This window comes from Macadamia integrifolia, unplaced genomic scaffold (genome assembly GCF_013358625.1).
Source record: "Macadamia integrifolia cultivar HAES 741 unplaced genomic scaffold, SCU_Mint_v3 scaffold472, whole genome shotgun sequence".
In the NCBI taxonomy this organism is placed as follows: domain Eukaryota; kingdom Viridiplantae; phylum Streptophyta; class Magnoliopsida; order Proteales; family Proteaceae; genus Macadamia; species Macadamia integrifolia.
The window spans coordinates 142,307-148,456 of record NW_024870461.1 but is presented as its reverse complement, the minus strand read 5'-3'; the positions used below and the strand labels follow the sequence as shown (position 1 = coordinate 148,456).

The following is a 6,150-nucleotide window of genomic DNA, read 5'->3' as shown; positions in this document are numbered from 1 at the left end:
TGACATGATGGAGCAAACACCAGACACCCAAGTTACTATGTAGCTTCGCTTTTTGCATATGCCCACAAAGGCAGTGATGCTAGAGTTACTTCAGAAGTTTCCTCCCAAGGAATTTCGATCAAGACACCACGTTTCCTGAGGCGCAATGCCCTGTCTAGTTCTAAGGGAATCAACTCTTATTCTTCTTTATACCACATTTCCCATTTCATTTAAAATTGTGCATTTGTCAACCCATGCCAAATTAAAAAGAAGGTCTCAACTCCAAATCAAAAGTACAAGGAACCCACAGACTTACATATGGTCCATCGCCATAAAATTGGGGTCTCTTTTTTTTCAAAGGAAAGTCCCATCTCAAGATACATGCTTGTTTCTTTCTTCTCAACAGGGTTTTATACGTTCAAAATGGGTACCTTAGTTAAAACTTTTATTTTCATACATCAAGCAACCGAATGGTATGATCACTAGCCAAAAGCCAAAGTAGGACTTCATCCTTAGCAAGCTCAAAAATAAAAAGAAAAACAAAACAAAACAAAGTGAACAAAAAACAAAAACTGGTTTCCCTCCCCCACACTTAAGTCAGGCAATGTCCTCATTGCATGGAAAGAACTAAAAGCAAAGACAATGCAAAGGGGTCATACCTGATTAAAAGTTAGTCATCAATGTAAAGAGGTTCATAGAGATTCATGACTTCACTACTAGTAGTAGGAAACTCGAGGAACAGTTTCAAATGCTGACCATTAATCTTTAAAATTACCCCTATTCCTGGATTCAAAATCTCCACAGCCCCAAGGGGATATACGTTATGGACAATAAACGGGCCATCCCATCGGGATCTAAGTTTACCAGGAAAAAGATACAATCGAGAGTTGTACAATAAGACCTTATCACCAATTGCAAAAGATTTGCACAGAATGTGCTTATCATGGAAAGCTTTGGTCTTTTCCTTGTAAATCCTAGAACTTTCATAGGCGTCATTCTTAAGTTCCTCCAACTCAAATAGTTGGAGCCTACAGTGAATTCCCACATTAGACAAATCAAAGTTGAGCTACTTGATGGCCCAAAAGGCCTTATGCTCCAACTCAATTGGTAAGTGACAAGCTTTCCCATACACCAAATGGTAGGGAGACTGGCCAAGGTCAGTCTTGAATGCAGTCCGATGGGCCCACAAGGCATCAATGAGTCTAAGAAACTAATCCTTACGGTTGGGATTAACAGTTTTCTCCAAGATTTGTTTGATCTTCCTATTAGACACCTCCACTTGGCCGCTAGTTTGGGGGTGATAAGGGGTAAATAACTTATGAGTGATCCCATACGTTTTCATTAAGGCCTCAAAAGGCCAATTACAAAAATGAGTACCCCTATCACTAATTATTGCACGTGGTGCACCAAAGCGGGAAAAAATGTTTTCTTTTAGAAACTGGACCACTACTTTGTGGTCATTAGTTTTACAAGGTATGGCCTCTATCCATTTAGAAACATAATCAATGGCCAAAAGTATGTACAAATTCCCAAAGGAATTAGGGAATGGTCCCATAAAATCGATGCCCCATACATCAAAGATCTTAACTACTAAAACAGGGTTGAGAGGCATCATGTTCCTCTTATTGATACGGCCAAAAGACTGGCAGGCGGGGCAAGCCTTACAAAAATCAAAAGCATCTCTAACAAGAGTGGGCCAATAAAATCCACATTGGAGAACCTTTGTGGCAGTCTTCTTAGGTCCAAAGTGTCCACCACATGCATGATCATGACAAAAAGAGAGAATCGAATATTGCTCATGATCAGGAACACATCGTCGGATAATCTGATCCAGACATATCTTAAACAAATAAGGATCATCCTAGAAAAAGTGCTTAACTTGGGAATGAAACCTATACTTATCTTGGGTGGACCAGTGATCCGGAGTCACACTTGAAACTAAAAAGTTGACAATGTCAGTAAACCATGGTTCACTGGACATTGCAAATAATTGTTCATCTGGAAAGTTCTCATAGACTGGAGAATCAACAGTCAAGGAATTGGGAAGCCGGGATAAATGGTCTGCAACTATGTTTTCAACTCCTTTCTTATCCCTAATTTCTAAATCAAACTCTTGCAAAAGTAAAACCCACCTAATGAGATGGGATTTGACATCCTTCTTCTGAACTAAGTATCTGAGAGCAAAATGATCAGTATACACCACCACATGTGAACCAACTAAGTAAGATTGAAACTTTTTTATTGCAAACACAACCGCTAAAAATTCTTTTTCAGTGGTTGTATAATTGAGTTGTGCATCATTTAAGGTCCTACTAGCATAATATATGACAGTGTGCAACTTATTAATCCTTTGACCCAAAACCGCTCCTATGGTAAAATCCAAAACATCACACATCAGTTCAAAAGGTTCAGTCCAAACAGGTGATTGAACAATGGGTGCATTGGCCAACTCCTTCATAAGTTGTTTGAAGGATTCTAGGCACTCTTTAGAAAACTCAAAAGTTTGATCTTTGGCAAGTAATGAAGTGAGAGGTCGGGCTAACTGACTAAAGTTCTTAATAAACCTTCTGTAGAAGCCCGCATGCCCTAGAAAAGATCGGACGTCCTTAACAGATTGAGGAGGTGGTAAATTATCAATTAAATCCACTTTAACTCTATCTATCTTAATTTCCTCCTTGGATATTACATGGCCTAAAACAATACCAGATTTAACCATAAAATGGCATTTCTCCCAATTCAAAACCAAATTCTTAGATATGCACCTTTTCAAAACTAGGGAAAGATGATGAAGACATTCAGAATAGGAATTCCCATGAATTGAAAAGTCATCCATAAATATTTCTAAGAATTTTTCGACCATGTCAGAAAAGATGCTCATCACGCATCGTTGGAACGTAGCAGGGGCATTGCAAAGCCCAAATGGTAAACGCCTGTAAGCAAATGTTCCATATGGGCATGCAAAAGTGGTCTTATGTTGGTCCTCTAAAGCAATTGGGATTTGGTTATAGCCAAAATATCCATCAAAAAAATAATAGTATTCATGTCCAGCTAACCTCTCTAACATCTGATCAATGAATGGCAATGGGAAGTGGTCCTTCCAGGTTGCCACATTAAGTTTCCTGTAGTCTATGCACACTCTCCACCCTGATTGAACACGAGTTGGAATTAGTTCATTATTGGCATTGAGAACTACAGTCACACCAGACTTCTTAGGCACTACATGAACTGGGCTTACCCATTGGTTGTCAAACATAGGATAAATTATTCTATGATCCAAGCACTTTAAGATCTCTTTCTTAATAGCTTCCATCATCACTGGATTAGCTCTTCTTTGGGGTTCCGTGGATGGTTTGGAATCCTCCATAAGATGTATATGATGTTGCACAATAGAAGGGCTTATACCCTTGATATCAGCCATGGTCCAACCTATGGCTTCCTTATTATCTTTTAACACTTTAAGTAACTCCCCTTCCTGGCTAGAAGTCAAATTTAAAGAAATTATTACAGGAAGAGTCTGGTCAGGCCCTAGGAAAGCATACCTCAAATTAGATGGCAACACCTTAAGATCTAGTTTAAGGGGCTCAACTATGGAAGGTTTGGGAATGAAATTAGAAAGGGATCCTAAGGGCTCCACAGGTGTGTGAAAACTCAAGACTTTAGAAAAAAAAATTTCACTATCATTATCCAACTCATCCATACACTCTTGGAATTCTGAATCAAAATTAATATCAAAGTTGGTAATTAAATCATAAAAAAAATCCAGAAAATCCTCAAACATATTAATCTCTTCTTCCATATGTGGTTGCTTGCTTATCCCAAATATGTTAAACTCAATAGTTTGGTTACTAAAAGATAATCTTAGGAAACCATTCCGACAATTGATTAATGCATTACTGGTAGCCAAGAATGATCTTCTTAGAATTATTGGGATCTCATCCTTGGTTGAGAAGGGCTTAGTATCTAACATAATGAAATCAACAGGGAAAATAAATTCTCCCACCTTTAGTAAGACATCCACAACCATCCCTTTAGGAATCTTAACAGACATATCTGCCAACTGAAGAGTAGTTCCAGTGTCTTTCAATTCTCCTAATCCTAGTTGCTTGTACACATGATAAGGTAAAAGATTCACACTTACGCCAAGGTTAAGTAAGGCATGCTCAATGTAGGTGTTGCCTATGACACAAGATATGGTAGGGCACCCTGGATCCTTATACTTAGCTGTTATAGGCTAAGTAATTATGGAACTAATGTTACCTGCCAAGAATGCCTTTTTGGGCACAATAGTGATACATTTGTGAGTACACAAATCTTTCAGTACCTTTTCATAGGCGGGGATCTAGGATATGGCATCCAAAAGGGGGATGTTCACTTTTATCTTTTTGAAGACTTCTAAAATTTTGTCCATGGAAGCAGTCTTCCTTTTGTTTACCAAGTGATTAGGAAATGGGACAGGATGAACATAAGGACTATTAAGGATTTCCCCCATTCAGAAGAATCATTTTTGGTTTCCTCAACCAAATCATCTTTAGTTTTAGAAAAATCTTTGGGTTCATCAGACGAACCTGAAACAAGAGGCACACTTGTGTCCTCAACTGAAGGAGAGTTAACATGAGTAATAGATGAGGAAGATTTAGGAATGCTCTGTTGGTACTCTCTACCACTCCTAAGGGCATAAACAACATTACATTGGTTAGAGGGCCCTTGTTGGGTCTAACCTTGTACTATATTCAGTGGTGCATTAGTTGATGTTTGTGAACTAACAGGCTGATGATGCCTAGGGTTAGGGTCTGGTTGACTGGGTAAAGTTCCTTTCTCCCTCTCACGCATAATTGAGACAACTTGAGTGAGTTCTCTCGTAAGATTTTGATGGCTTGCCATGAGGAGGGTCATATTTTTTTTCAAGTCACTTATTCTACTTGCCTCTCCAGTGTTGATAAACCCAGGGAGTTGCTGATAAGATGATAGGAGAGGGGTCCTAAGAAAATTGGCCTGAGGTCCTACATTTGACCTAGGAAAAGTATTTTGGAAAAAAGATTGTTGTACAAAAGGAGGCCTTTGGAGTTTAGGTTGACCTTGATTATGGAAATTAGAAGGCCCTGCTTGGTTGCCCTGATTCCAAGAGAAATTTGGGTGATTTCTCCATCCTGAATTGTAGGTATTATTATATGGATTATTTTGGTATAATGCATTAATACTATCATTGGAAGTGCCCCCAGAGGTGTTGAGGCATTCTTCTAGGAGATGTCCAGGGGACTGGCACCAAGCACAAATCTTAACCAAATTGACTGATGATGGCTCTCTAGGAACAATAGCCTCAATTCTCTTAATTAGGCTATCCAAATGGGCTTCCTTGGCTACTATCCCATCCACAAAATATCCTTTTCCTCCTATGGTTCTTTCACTCTCTTGGGTTGATTCCCACTTACAGGTTTTGTCAGCTAAGTCAAGTAAGAATTCCCATGCCTTTCCTTCATCTGTAAAGGATGTGAATCCCTCAGGGCACATAGACTATATCATTTGTTTAGTTGGGTAGTCAATACCCTCATAAATTATTTGACATAAATGCCATAGGTCTAGGCCATGGTGAGGGAATTTTTGGAGTAGATCCTTGAATCTCTCCATAAGTTTGGAAAATGACTCACTAGGATTTTTCCTAAACTGAAGGATATCACTTCTAAGCTTATTGATCTTGTGAGTTGGAAAAAACTTCTTAAGGAAGACAACTGTGAACTGTTCCCATAAGGTTATGGAATTTGTGGGTAATCCATAAGACCACTTCTTAGCTTGGTCTTTCAATGCAAAAGTGATAAACCTAAGCTTAACAGTATCATCAGAAAGCTGTTGGATCTTAATTAGAACACATACCTCTTCAAATTCCCTTAGAAATAGGTATGCATCCTCAGAGGTCAACCCATGGAAGTGGGGCAACATAGTGATGTATTGAGATTTGAGTTTAAAATTATTGCCCTGGGCTTGTGGTAGAACTATGCAGGAAGGTTGCGCTGTTCTAGCAAGGTAGAACCTATCTTTCAGAGATTTAGGTGAAGGGTTTTACTGTTGGTCTCCCGTATTGAAGGGTTTTAAAGGGAACAAACGTATAGGGTCACTACTTGTTGGATCTCTTCTTTCTAACCGATTCTTAGTATTACGTACCCACTTAACACTCAT

The 6,150-nt window shown here is 38.9% G+C and overlaps 1 non-coding gene across 1 annotated transcript; it reads left to right on the top strand.

Moving 5' to 3' along the window:
• The first annotated feature begins 5,557 nt into the window (after positions 1 to 5,557).
• On the top strand, positions 5,558 to 5,664 carry LOC122068879. Its single transcript, XR_006137281.1, has one exon. It is a non-coding gene; the product is annotated as a small nucleolar RNA R71 (small nucleolar RNA).
• The last annotated feature ends 486 nt before the right edge of the window (positions 5,665 to 6,150 follow it).